Raw genomic sequence first — 16,821 nt, 5'->3', positions numbered from 1 at the left:
AATTACTTTTTCCCAACAATAGCCCCTCAAGGTCCTGGAAACCTTGCTTCCAAAATTCCTTAGATACTTGCTCTATCCCTAATCCCCACCCCAGCTTGAAAATATATAATGGGCCACTCCTCATGACCCCAGTGCAGCTCTTTCTGCCCATGAGGGTCCTGTCCCAAGCTTTATTAAAACCACCTTTTTGCACCAAAGACATCTCAAGAACTGTTTCTTGGCCATTGGCTTCGAACCCTAATGTCTTTCCTACATCACTTACTACTTTAAGTAGTCACTATTTTAGCAAAACTTCATGAAATCTTTAGTGTTTCATGTCCAGAGTAAATAAAGACTTTCTATAAATCATTTCCTCCTAATAATTTTGTAAGGTGGCTCCACCAGTGAACTGCAGGACTTTTTGCTGTTTATACCCCATAAGATGTACTGTCAAAGCCAAAAATATTTGTGAAGGTCACCATCCAAGCATAAAACTGGAAACAGATTTTTATTAATAAGTTTGTTATTCAAGCCACTTGCAGTCATCACTTCTACACTTTCAGAAATGCCAATGTCACAATGGATATAGCATTGCACCATTAGAGAGAATTCTGTTTAACTTCCCACTAAATGCCACCACCACTTTCTAAATGCTTAAAGAATGTTCACATGTGATTCCCAAATAATTGTTTCTCCTTTAAAATTAGGATGAGTTGTGGTTAGTTATGAAGGTGAAAGAAAAGACAGAATCTCAAGCCCCTTCCTCTTATCGTTAAAACGTTCCTGAAAGAGGTTAAGTGAAGGTATTAATAACGTTAATATCAAATCAAACTTTTAGTGATTCTTAAGTATTTATGAAGCCCTAAGGCCATTTTTGAAGTCTATGTTTAAAACACTAATCCTGTGAACCCTAGTCACCGAAATTATTTATAAGTGCATTTGTATAGTACCACTGATTATGCTTCCATGCATAATCCACCAGGCAGACTGACCAAAGGTGGTTAACTATAGAGAATAAAAAAATGCAGCACAAGGGAGCAGGAGAAAGAAGTAGTAAGCATTTGTTGAGAGCAACAAAGGAGGAGTTCTTAATGCTTTACAGACACCTCATTTACTTGCTATCAACAAATACATGAGGCGAATGATTCTACTTTACAGATGAGGAAATCAAGACTCAGAAAAATTAAGTAATCTGCCAAAGGACAAGTAGTGAGGCTGGGATTCAAACTCAGATCAATTTGCCTTCAAAGCCATCATTATCACACTTCCTCCCACAAAGAAATTTTCCAATATTAAAATTGACTGTTCAATTAATATTAAATTAATTAAAATATTAATTCTTAAAAAATGAAATCTTGCCATTTACAATGATATGGATGGAACTGGAGTGTATTATGCTAAGCAAAATAAGTCAGTCAGAGAAAGACAAATACCATATGATCTCACTTATATGTGGGATTTAAGAAGCAAAATTGATGAACATAAGGAAAGGGAAGGAAAAACAAAGAAAAAGTTAGAGAGGGAGGCAAACCATAAAAGACTCTTTAGTATAAGGAACAAACTGAGGGTTACTGGAGGGGAGGTGGGTGGAGGGATGGTATAACTGGGTGATGGGCATTAGGAGGTAATGAGCACTGGGTGTTAATATGAAACTGATGAATTACTAAATTCTAGCCCTGAAACTAATACTACACTATATGTGAACTTGAATTTAAATAAAATCTTGAAAGAAAAATAAAATATTAATTCCTTAGTGGATATTATTCAGATCACTTCTATATGTGGCATAAATCAATCTGCATGCAACACATTCTGAGGAAAAGTCATAGAAAAAAATACAAGGGCCAGAGCACCAATATAAATCAGAGTGGGATAATGGTCGGATTACCAACCCTAGGTGGGAAAGCATCATCCCAGATCAACCATTCACCAGCGGGTGACCCTGCGGCAAGTCATAACGTCTCTGAACCTCAGTTTCCCCATTCATAAAATGGACATAATGCCTATCCCACCCTTCCACCTCGGATTATGAGAGTGAAATAGTTAATATTGGTGAAATCAATGTGTAAACTGTAACAAATTATAATACATACAAAGAATTGCTATCTACTCGGTAAGATGACTATAATGAATAGCTATTTTCATGGAAAATATCTTGGCACAAACAGAACGATGGATACAGTCCACCAGCAACAGGAAGCTGCTCTCAGGCAGGCAGCCCCATCTCAGCGAGAGCCACTTGACAGCAGCAGGTGCTCAGAGAATCAGTTTTCTGTCAGCTTTTTAAAAATCCCGTCACTCACTGGCGGGGGGGAGAAGGCGCGAATGAAGTGGTGGAAAGGAGCACTAACAGAGGCAGAAGGCTGGGTCCTATTACTCCCAGGTGCGAGGTATTGGTTCAACTCTTCACCCCTCCAGGCCTCAGTTTATGCATTTGTAAGACGGAGAGCCATTCCCGCCCTGCTTCCCTGACAACTAAGACCCGAATAATCGAGCAGGGAAAGCGTGGTAAACCCTGCGGAGAATGAGATGCTGATGGCGATCACCTGTCAAATGAAGAGCCGGTGGGAGTCTTCTCCGGAAGCCCGTTGCAGTTTGGACGTTCCAGAAGCCTCGACAAGCGCGCCGCAGCGCACCCCATGAAGGGGTGAATAGTCCCCCGCCCAGTCCCCCGCCGTGGGGTGCGCAGGGTCCCACGTCCCTCACACCCCAGCTGAACCCGCAGGGCAGGCCAGGAGACTGCCCACCGCCGCCCCCCAGGCCTCCTGAGAGGAACCCCCGGCCCTCCCGAGCAGCCGCGGCTCCCCTCCCCCAGCACCGATCGCTGCCCCTCTCCGCCCGCACTCCCAGGTGAGGGAAGAGTGTGAAGGGGAGTACCCGCCGCCATTTTGTCCCTTGGACCCCGCAACGCATTCTGCCGGCCCGCGCCCCAGCCCAGGCCCTCCCGGGTCTGCACTACGCGCGCCCCTCGCGGACACTCACCCCCGGCCGCCCTGCGCAGTTCGGGGCGGCTCCGAGCGTCCCGCCGGGAAAGGGGCGGGGCGGGGCGGGGCGGCTGAGGAGGGGCGGGGCGGCTGCCCGGCGCACCACGTGACTCCCAGCCGTGGGCGCGCTGCTCGGGGCCTCTCGCCGTGGCCGCCCGCGCGCAAGCGCAGCCGGGTTCGCGCCGTCCGGCCGCGGAGGCGGGAAGCTGGGCGTGGGTTAGGTTTTCTTGTCCCGGGGTCGCTGCCTCTCCGGACCTCTTCCCAGGCTGCTCTCGCCTCGCTGCTTTTAGCCACAGTCTTGGATTCAGTCCCTTTCCTCCGCCCGTCTCACCGCCAGTTAGTCCCACAGATTGGCGACCTGGAGGTCCGCCTCACAAAAATCTGTGCTTGTGAAAACGCTTCGGAAAAGCATGCAGGACTACGCCCGACGAGCACAGCTTATCCTCCGCCGTGAAGCTTTATTCGTCCTTTCTTGTGTTCCAGGCTTGAAAGGCTCAAAGTACAAAGACGTAACAGATGTGTTTTCTCTACTTCAAAGACAAAATAAACACATGAACGGTGTTTAAATCACAGTTCTGAACAAAACAGACTCAAGGCAGACCATAATTAAATGAATATTCCACATCACTTTTCATCCATCTGGGAAACTCAGACTCAACCTTTCTCTCTCCCTTGCTACCCACAATATGCAGAAGTAGTGGAATCCAGTGCAGTCTACTTCACAATTAAGAATATAAGCTTATGGTAGCATAAGGAGGATGGATCAGGGAACATACTGCAATTTCATAAAAGGTGGTCGGGGCTTTATTCCTCTTTTCAACTATTCCTTTTCTCCTCTCCTTTAATTCCCATAAGGATTTAAACAACCTCTCCCATCTTGAAATCTCCCACCCAACCCACCAAACCCCACTTCAACCTGTTTTTTTTCTCTTTGTAGATCTGCCTTTCACTGCTACACTTCCTCAATCATCCAAACAATGTCTCTATTCCTCAACTACAACTCATGTCCAGTAACACACGTCATTGCACTCTTGTTTCTGCCCTACCACTATATGGAAAGCATTCTTTCCAAAGTCACTCGGGATCTCCTAACTGCAGTTGCTATGAACGTATTCATCATGACCTAACTTAATTTCTCTGCATTAGTTGACACTCCTTACTTCTGGAAACACTCTTTCCTTGCCTTTCATCTTTACTCTCTTGATCTCCCTCTTCCATCTCTAACCACCCCTCTTCATCTCTTTTGAAGTCTCCTCTTCTTTCTTCCATCTCTTCAGTGTTGGTATCCCTGAGGGATAAGTGCAAGACCTCTCTTTTCCCACTGGACACACTCTCTCTGGGTGATTGCTTTTTCTCAGTTAGCATCTTTGTGCTTTATATTTCCCAGTATATATCTCTGGGCCTGATTTCTGCTCCTGAGCTCCAGATCTACATGGTTAAGTACCTGGTTACCTCCACATGACCCTCTCAAAACCAACAAGACAAAAAAAAAAAAAAAACCACTCATTATCTTTCTTATATACATGTAAAACAGCCTTGTGAGATAATTTACATACCACACAATTCACCCACTTAAAGTGTTCAGTGGTTTTTAATACATTCACAGAATTGTGCAACCATCACTACAATTAATTTGAGAATATTTTCATCACCCCAAAAAGAAACCTCATACTTCTTAGTAGTCACTTGCCCATTTTCCCTCAATTCCCTATTCTGGACACTTCATGTAAAGGGAATCATGCAATATTTTGTGACTGACCTCTTCCACTCAGCATAATGTTTTCAGGGTACAACCACACTGTAGCATGTATGAATACTCCAATCCTTTTTTGTGATCAAATAATATTTCATTGTATGGACATACCACATTGGATTTATCCATTCATCAGTTGAAGGACATTTAGGTTATCTCCCCTTTTTCATCGTAATGAATAATGTTGCTATGAACATATGTGTATGAGTTTTGGGTGGACATATGTTTTCATTTCTCTTGGGTATATACCTAGGAGTGGAATTGCTGGATCATACAGTAGCTATGATTAACTTTTTTAAAAACTGCCAGATGACTTACAAAACCAGGTGCACCATTTTACATTCCTGCCAGCAGTTAATGAGGGTTTCAGTTTCTCCACATCTTTTCCAGCCTTTGTATTGTCTGTCTTTTGGTTTACAGTCATCCTAGTGGGTATAAAGTATGATTGTGATTTATATATTCCTAATGACTAATGATGTTCAACAGCTATTCATGTGCTTATTGGATATTTGTGTGTGTCTCTGGAGAAATGTCTATTGAAATCCTTTGCCCATTTTTTAATTGGGTTACCACTCATTAACTTTTGCCACAAAAGCTGTTTCAATTATTGTTCTGCCAAATATTCTGGTGCCCTTCTGTAAAATGCCCCTTCCTCAGCCCCACTGATGGCAGACTTGACCATGTGACTTGCTGTGGCCAATAAAATGTGAGCAGGAGGGTCAATTCCAAGCAGAAATTTTAAGAGCCAGTTTGTGGGTTCACCATGTCTCTTTTCCGTCTGCCAGCGATTTACTTCAGAGAAAAGTTGTTCCATCAACCTGGGTTCCAAGGTGAAAATGACATGGAATAGAACCTGATTATGTATTTGCATGATTCCCCAATGGACACATAGCATTTGTTTTCATAAGCCACTCAGACGCTTGGAACATTTGTTATTGCTCCATAAACTGGCCTGTACTACTTGTCCCATATGCTGTGTGACTAGGTCTACTATCTCTCCAGGCTCCTTGACATGGCCCACAAGGCCTGAATCAGGCCTGATAACCTCTTCAGCCTCATTTCCAGGCCATTTCGTCAACCACCCTATGTTCCAGACAAAATAAAATACATTGAGACCCTGAAATTCACTTCTTCCTCTCTTTCTCTCCCTACCTGGGCCTCTGTTCAAGTTTCTCCTTATTACTGGAATAGTAATAGCTATCTTTGCCTAAGCATTTTCAATGTGCAAACTATATATAGAGAAAATCTCATTTCATCTGAAAACAACCCTGAGAATTAGGTAATTTCTACCATTTTACAAATCAACAAAGGCCCTAGATTTTACTTTTCCTGGGGCAGACAGCTAGAAGTGGGTAGAGCTAGGATTTGAAGATCTATTTTATTTTTTTATTTGTAAGAGAATGAGAGGGGCAGAGGGGGAGGATCTCAAGTGCACTCCACGCAGAGCGAGGACCCTGATGTAGGGCTCATTGCAGGGCTCATCACCAGGCTCAATGCAAATCTTCATATCACGACCCTGAGATCATGACCTGAGCTGAAATCAAGAGTTGGTCCCTTAGCCAAATGAGCCACCCAGGTGCCCCAAGTACGCCTAGGATTTGAACCCAGGTCTGTTTGACTCCAAAGCCCCTCTTTGAATCATTATGCTGTACAAATATACTAGAGGTACTTAGCTCTTATTGAGCACTAACTATGTAGCAGGTACTATGCTGAAGCACTTCACATGGACTATATTTAATCCATGTAAAGAAATTACATGAAATAGAAGTATAAAATAGTGGTATCCTGCAGCAGATCCCTCTCCCATTTTAGGAAACTGACCTTCCCTTGCTTAAAGATCTGGAATACAACAGTTGCCCTACAAAGAAAGGGATGCCTATTCTCTCCAAATTCACATTCTATCCACCACTCCTCATTACCTCCAAACCCACTTCTATAATCAAATCCAGGAACCCAGGACAGAATTGTAAGGTCTATTATAGGGGCAAATTAAAAAACTTACACACTCGGGGGCGGAGCAAGATGGCGGAGGAGTAGGAGACCTGGATTTCGTCTGTTCTCAGGAATTCAGCTGAATAGGGATCAAACCATTCTGAACACCTACAAACTCAACAGGAGATCGAAGAGAAGAAGAGCAACAACTCTCTGAACAGAAAATCGACCACTTACTGGAAGGTAGGACATGCAGAGAAGTGAATCCGAGGCGATATTTGGGAGGATAAACTGCGGGGGAGAGGGCCTCCGTCGGCCGCTTCTGGCAAGTGCTAGAGCCGCGGAGCACAAAATCGGAACTTTTAGAAGTCAGCTCCGCTGAGGGATGTCCCTCCAGTGGCTAAGCGGGGGGTGGAACCCTCGCGGGACAGTGTGGTCTCAGGACCCTCAGGGTCACAGAAAGACCTGGGGTGCCTGAGTGCGGCAGAGCTGCCAGGTGTCGGAACAGGGAAGCCGGCTGCAGAGACGGTGCCGCGGCGCGGGCTCTCAGCTCAGGGTTGCCATAAACTGTGATCCGCGCCCCAGTCGGGCCACTTCTCCTCCAGCAGGGACCCAACAAGCGGCAGATCCGGGGATACTCCCCTTCCTCCCCCGGAGAACGGGAGAACTCCAGCGCTAGGGGAATACTGCACATAGAATTCATGGCTTTTTTACCATGATTCATTAGTTTTTCAAAGTTAATTTTTTTAAGTTTTTTTTAATTTTTCTTTTTCCCTTTTTCAACCAACATCTTACCAATCCCTTTTTGAAAAAAAAATTTTTTTTATTTTTCATTTTAAAGTCATATTCTATTCCTTCATAGTAGATACCCTTATTTTTGGCATATATATAAGTTGTTGTCTCTTTAAAATTTTGAGATACAGTTTCTTCTAACAGATCAAAATAAACCCTAAATCACTAGTGTATGGCTTTGTTCTAGTCTCCTGCCTGATCACATTCACTCCCTTTTCTTTTTCTTTTTTTTTAAATCTTCTTCTTTCTTTTTTCGAACTTCTTATCAATTCCTTTTATAAAATCTTTTATAATTTTCATCTTTACAGTCATCTTCCATCCCTTCATTATATCAACCCTTATTTTGTACATATATAAGTCTTTCTTTCTTTAAAATTTTAGGAGGCACTTTCTTCTAACAGACCAAAATACACCTAAAATCTAGGGTGTGGCACTGATCTATGCACTAGCCTGATCATATTTGATCATATTCTGTTTTTTTGTTCTGTTTTTGTTTGTTTTTATCTTTTTTTTCTTTTTCTTTCTTTTTCCTCTTTCTTTCCCTTTCTTTTCCCCTGGTTTCAGGTCTTTTCTGATTTGTTTAGAGTATATTTGCTGGGGACGTTGTTAACCTGTTAGCATTTCGTTCTCTCATTCATCTATTCTCCTCTAGACAAAATGACAAGACGAAAAAAATCACCTCAGCAAAAAGAACAAGAGGTAGTACCGTCTGCCAGGGACCTACTCAATATGGGCATTAGCACCATGTTGGACCTAGAGTTCAGAATCATGATTTTAAGGACACTAGCTGGGCTTGAAAAAAGCATGGAAGTTATTAGAGAAACCCTTTCTGGAGAAATAAAAGAACTAAAATCTAACCAAATTGAAATCAAAAAGGCTATTAATGAGGTGCAATCAAAAACGGGGGAACTAACTGCTAGGATAAATGAGGCAGAAGAGAGAATTAGCAATATAGAAAACCAAATGATGGAAAATAAAGAAGCTGAGAAAAAGAGAGATAAACAACTACTGGATCACGAGGGCAGAATTCAAGAGATAAGCAATACGATAAGACAAAACAACATTAGAAATGGGATCCCAATGGAAGAAGAAACAGAGAGAGGGCCAGAAGGTGTATTGGAGCAAATTATAGCAGAGAACTTCCCTAATGTGGGGAAGGAAACAAGCATCAAAATCCAGGAGGCACAGAGAACCCCTCTCAAAATCAATAAAAATAGGTCAACACCCCGACATCTAATAGTAAAACTTACGAATCTCAGAGACAAAGAGAAAATCCTGAAAGCAGCTCGGGAGAAGAGATATGTAACCTATAATGGTAAACATTAGATTGGCAACAGACCTATCCACAGAGACCTGGCAGGCCAGAAAAGACTGGCATGATATCTTCAGAACACTAAATGAGAAAAATATGCAGCCAAGAATACTATATCCAGCTAGGCTGTCATTGAGAATTGAAGGAGAGATAAAAAATCTTCCAGGACAAACAAAAACTAAAGGAATTTGCAAACACAAAACCAGCCCTACAAGAAATATTGAAAGGGGTCCTCTAAGCAAAGAGAGAGCCTAAAAGCAGCAGAGATCTGAAAGGAACACAGACAATATACAGTAACAGTCACCCTACAGGCAATACAATGGCACTAGATTCATATCTTTCAATAGTTACCCTGAATGTAAATGGGCTCAATGCCCCAATCAAAAGACACAGGCTATCAGATTGGATTCAAAAACAAGACCCATCGATATGCTGACTGCAAGAGACTCATTTTAGACCCAAAGACACCCCCAGATTGAAAGTGAGGGGGTGGAAAACCATTTACCATGCTAATGGACACCGAAAGAAAGCTGGGGTCACAATCCTTATATCAGACAAATTAGATTTTAAAACAAAGACTGTAATAAGAGATGAGGAAGGACACTCTATCCTACTTCAAGGGTCTATCCAACAAGAAGATCTAACAATTGTAAATATCTATGCCCCTAACACAGGAGCAGCCAATTATATAAGGCAATTAATAACAAAAGCGAAGAAACACATTGACAACAATACAACAATAGTGGGGGACTTTAACACCCCCCTGACTGAAATGGACAGATCATCTAAGCAAAAGATCAACAAGGAAATAAAGACTTTAAATGACACGCTGGACCAAATGGACTTCACAGACATATTCAGAACATTCCATCCCAAAGCAACAGAATACACATTCTTCTCTAGTGCCCATGGAACATTCTCCAGAATAGATCACATCCTAGGTCACAAATCAGGTCTCAACTGGTACCAAATGATTGGGATGATTCCCTGCATATTTTCAGACCACAGTGCTTTGAAACTTGAACTCAATCACAAGAGGAAAGTTGGAAAGAACTCAAATACATGGAGGCTAAAGAGCATCCTAATAAGAATGAATGGGTCAACCAGGAAATTAAAGAAGAATTAAAAAAATTCATGGAAACCAATGAAAATGAAAACACAACTGTTCAAAATCTTTGGGATACAGCAAAGGCAGTCCTGAGAGGAAAGTATATAGCAATACAAGCCTTTCTCAAGAAACAAGAAAGGTCTCAAACACACAACCTAACCCTACACCTAAAGGAGCTAGAGAAAAAACATCAAATAAAGCCTAAACCCAGCAGGAGAAGAGAAATAATAAAGATCAGAGCAGAAATCAATGAAAGAGAAACCAAAAGAACAGTAGAACAGATCAACGAAACTAGGAGCTGGTTCTTTGAAAGAATTAACAAGATTGATAAAACCCTGGCCAGACTGATCAACAAGAAAAGAGAAATGACCCAAATCAACAAAATCATGAATGAAAGAGGAGAGATCACAACCAACACCAAAGACATACAAACAATTATAAGAACATATTATGAGCAACTCTATGCCAGCAAATTAGATAACCTGGAAGAAATGGGTGCATTCCTAGAGATGTATCAACCACCAAAACTGAACCAGGAAGAAAGAGAAAACCTGAACAGACCTTTAACCACTAAGGAAATTGAAGCAGTCATCAAAAATCTCCCAAAAAACAAAAGCCCAGGGCCAGATGGCTTCCCAGGGGAATTCTACCAAACATTTAAAGAAGAATTGATACCTATTCTCCTGAAACTGTTCCAAAAAATAGAAATGGAAGGAAAACTTCCAAACTCATTTTATGAGGCCACCATTACCTTGATCCCAAAACCAGACAAAGACCCCATCAAAAAGGAGAATTACAGACCAATATCCTTGATGAACATGGATGCAAAAATTCTCACCAAAATACTAGCCAATAGGATCCAACAGTACATTAAAAGGATTCTTCACCACGAACAAGTGGGATTTATCCCTGGGCTGCAAGGTTGATTCAACATTCACAAATCAATCAAGGTGATACAATATATTAACAAAAGAAAGAACAAGAATCATATGATCCTCTCAATAGGTGCAGAAAAAGCATTTGACAAAGTACAGCATCCTTTCTTTTTTTTTTTTTAAAGATTTTATTTATTTATTTGAGAGAGAGAGAGAGAATGAGAGATAGAAAGCACGAGAGGGAAGAGGGTCAGAGGGAGAAGCAGACTCCCTGCTGAGCAGGGAGTCCGATGTGGGACTCGATCCCGGGACTCCAGGATCATGACCTGAGCCGAAGGCAGTCGCTTAACCAACTGAGCCACCCAGGCGCCCCTACAGCATCCTTTCTTGATCAAAACTCTTCAGAGTATAGGGATAGAGGGTACATACCTCAATATCATAAAAGCCATCTATGAAAAACCTACAGCGAATATCATTCTCAATGGGGAAAAGCTGAGAGCTTTCCACCTAAGGTCAGGAACGTGGCAGGAATGTCCACTATCACCACTGCTATTCAACATAGTATTAGAAGTCCTACCAGGACAATCAGACAACAAAAAGAAATCAAAGGCATCCAAATCAGCAAAGAGGAAGTCAAACATTTACTCTTTGCAGATGATATGATACTTTATGTGGAAAACCCAAAAGACTCCACCCCAAACTGCTAGAACTCATACAGGAATTCAGTAAAGTGGCAGGATATAAAATCAACGCACAGAAATCAGTGGTATTGCTATACACCAACAACAAGACAGAAGAAAGACAAATCGAGGAGTCGATCCCATTTACAATTGCACCCAAAACCACAAGATACCTAGGAATAAATCTAACCAAAGAGGCAAAGGATCTGTACTCACAAAACTATAAAATACTCATGAAAGAAATTGAGGAAGACACAAAGAAATGGAAAAATGTTCCATGCTCATGGATTGGAAGAACAAACATTGTGAAGATGTCAATGCTACCTAGAGCAATCTACACATTCAATGCAATCCCCATCAAAATACCATCCACTTTTTTCAAAGAAATGGAACAAATAATCCTAAAATTTGTATGGAACCAGAAGAGACCCCGAATAGCCAGAGGAATATTGAAAAAAAAAAAAGCAAAGCTGGTGGCATCACAATTTCGGACTTCCAGCTCTATTACAAAGCTGTCATCATCAAGACAGTATGGTACTGGCACAAAAACAGACACATAGACCAATGGAACAGAATCAAGAGCCCAGAAATGGACCCTCAACTCTATGGTCAACTAATCTTCGACAAAGCAGGAAAGAATGTCCAATGGCAAAAAGACAGTCTCTTCAACAAATGGTGTTGGGAAAATTGGACAGCCACATGCAGAAGAATGAAACTGGACCATTTCCTTACACCACCCACAAAAATAGACTCCAAATGGTTGAAAGACCGAAATGTGAGACAGGAGTCCATCTCCTCAAGGAGAACACGGGCAGCAACCTCTTCGACCTCAGCTGCAGCAACTTCTTCCTAGAAACATTGCCAAAGGCAAGGGAAGCAAGGGCAAAAATGAACTACTGGGATTTCATCAAGATAAAAAGCTTTTGCACAGCAAAGGAAACAGTCAACAAAACCAAAAGACAACTGACAGAATGGGAGAAAAGATTTGCAAATGACATATCAGATAAAGGGCTAGTATCCAAAATCTATAAAGAACTTATCAAACTCAACACCCAAAGAACAAATAATCCAATCAAGAAATGGGCAGACGACATGAACAGACATTTTTCCAAAGAAGACAACCAAATGGCCAACAGACACATGAAAAAGTGCTCAACATCGCTCGGCATCAGGGAAATGCAAATCAAAACCTCATTGAGATACCACCTCACACCAGTCAGAATGGCTAAAATTAACAAGTCAGGAAACAACAGATGTTGGCAGGGATGCGGAGAAAGGGGAACCCTCCTACACTGTTGGTGGGAATACAAGCTAGTGCAGCTACTCTGGAAAACAGTATGGAGGTTCCTCAAACAGTTGAAAATAGAGCTACCATACGATCCAGCAATTTCACTACTGGGCATTTACCACAAAGATACAAATGTAGGGATCCGAAGGGGTACGTGCACCCCAATGTTTATAGCAGCAATGTCCACAATAGCCAAACTGTGGAAAGAGCCAAGATGTCCATCGACAGATGAATGGATAAAGAAGAGGTGGTATATATACACAATGGAATACTATGCAGCCATCAAAGGGAATGAGATCTTGCCATTTGCAATGACGTGGATGGAACTGGAGGGTGTCATGCTGAGTGAAATAAGTCAATCAGAGAAAGACATGTATCATATGACCTCACTGATATGAGGAATTCTTAATCTCAGGAAACAAACTGAGTGTTGCTGGAGTGGTCGGGGGTGGGAGGGAGGGGGTGGCTGGGTGATAGACATTGGGGAGGGTATGTGCTATGGTGAGTGCTGTGAATTGTGCAAGACTGTTGAATCACAGATCTGTACCTCTGAAACAAATGCAATATATGTTAAGAAAAAAAGAAGAAGAAGAAGATAGCAGGAGAGGAAGAATGAAGGGGGGGAAATCGGAGGGGGAGACCAACCATGAGAGACGATGGACTCCAAAAAACAAACTGAGGGTTCTAGAGGGGAGGGGTGTGGGGGGATGGGTTAGCCTGGTGATGGGTATTAAAGAGGGCACGTTCTGCGTGGAGCACTGGGTGTTTTGCACAAACAATGAATCATGGAACACTACATCCAAAACTAATGATGTAATGTATGGTGATTAACATAACAATAAATAAATAAATAAATAAATAAATAAATAATAAAAAACTTATACACTCAAAGAATTGTGTGTATTTACATCAGCAGTAACCTAGAAAACTATGGGAGTATATTCTAAGGATGCTACATCAGAAAAGAGAATATACTGATGAGCCAGGCTATATTGCCATACAGGTGTCCTTACCTGAGATTCTGATTTTGATGTACTAAGTTGAGCACCTGGAAGCATCTTTAATGGTTTACTTGGTTGGTTGACTTCAATGAAGCTGAACTTCGATGAAGCTGAGATGCCAGAACTTCAGTCACATAATGTGGAGAAATGAATGTAAATGATCTTATTCAAAAGGGTCAAGCCGCAGGGTAAAATATGTGAAAGCATCAAGGTGATGGAAATGTTGGAGTGGCTCTATTATGTGTAACCTGCTCACCCTTTTCCTGACTATGTTTCCTAGAAGCGACGAGAGGGCATGAAGGCACTGAGAAAACATTAGTTGAGAGAGACATAGGCATCCTTGAAAACTCTGCAATAACTGTTCTCTCTAGACCAAGGATGATTGAAGAGACTTGATGACAAGGTCTCTAGGAATGAAATAGATGGGCAGTCTACTAAAGTATTACTTGATATATACAACTGGGAAAACTATAGGTCTATTGCACAGAAACTGACTTGAGTCATCACAAAAGGAAGTCACAACCTCTCATTTTGTTCCCAGATCTAAGTTAATGCCACATACCCAGGGCCCAGTGATTGAAGGAGAAACTGGGTCCCCTTAAGGAAGGACACTGCAACATTGTTGCAACTATATACTATAAATATTTCTCCAAGCCTTTCCCAGTAGAACCTGTGACTACTAACACAATGAGTGTGCACTGAGGAAAAGATTATTAGATACTACTCTGAATTTATGCACATCCTTGGGGACCTGCTCTACTCTGCCATGCATCAGTAATGATAATCACAAGGACTGTAGAGTAAATTGACAACTTCACAAGCATTAGGAAGCCTATATTAAGCTGAATAGATTGAGGGCTTTGGGTGATCAGATGATAAGTTAAATTTATATCCAAGTCCATCACACAGAGGGCTCAATGGCTTCTGTAGACACATGTTGAGGCAATTTCTAGGTCCTAAATGCGTATTTTGACTAGACATACTTGGTAACTGGCAGATTCTCTGCTCCCTAACTCATACTATGGTAGGTTGAGCCAAATAGAAGCCCCCGAAACTTACCTTCTCTAACAAAATAGTAAGCCGAAAGTAATACCACATCCCTGTGGGAACTGTAAGAATTAGTGCCACCATCAAAGATTTGCTAGATGCAGGACTGATTGTGCTCATCATACCTCTGTTTAACTCCTATGTTTGACAGTTACAAAACTAAGATGGTGACTTCACTTGCAGCTTCTGATCCAGATATGGCATCTTTGCTAGAACAAATCAACATAGTCCTGCCACGTAGTATGCAGCTATTATCTGACAAATCATTTTCCCCTCATATCAATTAGCAAGGATAGTAAGAAACAGCAAAGTTTCACCTGTCAGCAATATACCTTTACAATCTTACTTCAGGGCCATGTCGACTCTCAAACTGTTGTCACAGTATAGCCCACAGGGATCTTGATCATCTGGACATCCCATAGAACATCACTCTGATCTACTACGTTGATAACACCATGCTATTGCCTTGGTGGACAGGAAGCAACAACTATTCTTAGTAAGACACATGAATGCCAGAGACACAAAAATTCAGTGAAAGGGTTGTTGCAATATCTCTCTATACCAGTGGTTCTCAACCAGAGACAATTCTGTCCCCAAGGGGACATTTAGCATGCAATACCTAGAGAGATTTTGGGTTGTCTCAGTTGGGGGTAAAAGAGTTAGTGGCTACCGTCATCTAGTGGGTAGAAGCCAAAGATGCTGCTAAATATCCTGCAATGTACAGGACAGCTCCCCACAACCAAGAATTATCAAGCCTGAATGTCAAGATTAAGTCAAGAATCCTGGCCTCAAAATGAAAGACAAAATTCTGTACCTTGCACACGGAGGCAACATATACCATATTTGGGTATATTCCTCTGACCCATTTACTGAAAAACCTACGTTCCCAGGAAACGAAAAGCTCTGCAGCAGGTCCAGCTGCTACGTTGCTACCCAAGCCTAAAAATTCAGAAGATCCAAAGTGTCTGTGGCAAGTAAGGATACTGTATGGACCCTCTGGCAAATGCCAACAAGAGATCCAAAGCACAGAATCCCAGGGTTTTGACACAATGCCATGTTCTCCTCTGCTGAAAGAGCACTGAATTCTGGTAGAGACTGGGTCTTGATGACATCAAGATTGATGACATCAAGATTGATGTGATCTCGGCTGCCATTCTTGAACTGCCATAAGATTGGGCACACACAGCAACAAACCATCATCAGTTAAAAATGGTATAGAAAAGATTACACTTGAGCAGGTCAGGAGGGCACAAGGAAGTTGCATGGGCAGGTGGCTCAGACTCTTGGGCCTCATGAAGAGTTCCCTATAACCAGCTGTCAGGGGGAAAAAACTTGGGTCTAATTTAAAGATGGGTCTGCACATTGGGTGGAAGTGGACCACTGCACTGTCACCATGGCATTCAGGAGTGACTCTTAAGGAAAATGGTGAAAGTCAACTCTCCCAGTGGGGAGAACTCTGGGCAGCACATCTGGATGTCCATTTTGCCTGAAGAAGACATGGTCCAAAGTATAAACCTCTTCTGGCTCATGGGTAGTAGCTAACTATTATGCCTGTTACTCAGAGACTTGGCAAGAACAATACTGGAATATTAGTAATAAGGAAATCTATGGAAGAGGTATATGGATAGATCTCTCAAAATTGGCCAATAGCATGAGGATTTTTGCTTCTCAGGTGAACGCTTATTGATGAGTATTCACTGAAGAGAAGGTTCTCAATATTATCAGTTGGATGACTCATGTTATGGATGTTAGTCAGCTCCTTTATTAAGCCACCTCAGCCCTGGGTCAGTGGCCGGTGTACTAGTAACCATGGCAACAGGGATAAGGGTATGCCTGGGCTCAACAACAATGGACTTCCCTCTCCAAGGCAGAAAGCCCAGCCTGCGAACAGCAGAGGCCAGTGTTGAGCCCCTGTTATGAATCTTTGGGGGCAGTGGGGACATGTTGATTATGTTGGACTTCTACCATCATAGAGGGACAGAGATTTGTCCTCACTAAAATGGACACTTTTTTCTCTTTCCCTATCTAAAATGGTTCTGCCAGCAACACCATCTGTGGACTTATGGAATG

General features: G+C 42.1%; 1 protein-coding gene across 3 annotated transcripts in view; it reads right to left on the bottom strand.

The window, feature by feature from the left end:
* SCAPER (S-phase cyclin A associated protein in the ER) overlaps nt 1-3,014 on the bottom strand; it is a 539,336-nt gene extending 536,322 nt beyond the window's left edge. For all 3 annotated transcript variants that reach the window (XM_028092672.2, XM_028092676.2, XM_028092674.2), the window contains exon 1: nt 2,962-3,014. The gene's annotated coding sequence lies outside the window, so the exon portion shown is untranslated. The remainder of the gene's footprint in view (nt 1-2,961) is intronic.
* Between the last annotated feature and the right edge of the window lie 13,807 nt (nt 3,015-16,821).

Source organism: Eumetopias jubatus, unplaced genomic scaffold (genome assembly GCF_037043125.1).
Source record: "Eumetopias jubatus isolate StellerSeaLion01/CBP00866 unplaced genomic scaffold, mEumJub1_p1.0 scaffold_7, whole genome shotgun sequence".
Taxonomy (NCBI): domain Eukaryota; kingdom Metazoa; phylum Chordata; class Mammalia; order Carnivora; family Otariidae; genus Eumetopias; species Eumetopias jubatus.
This window is presented reverse-complemented; position numbering and strand designations above follow the sequence as displayed.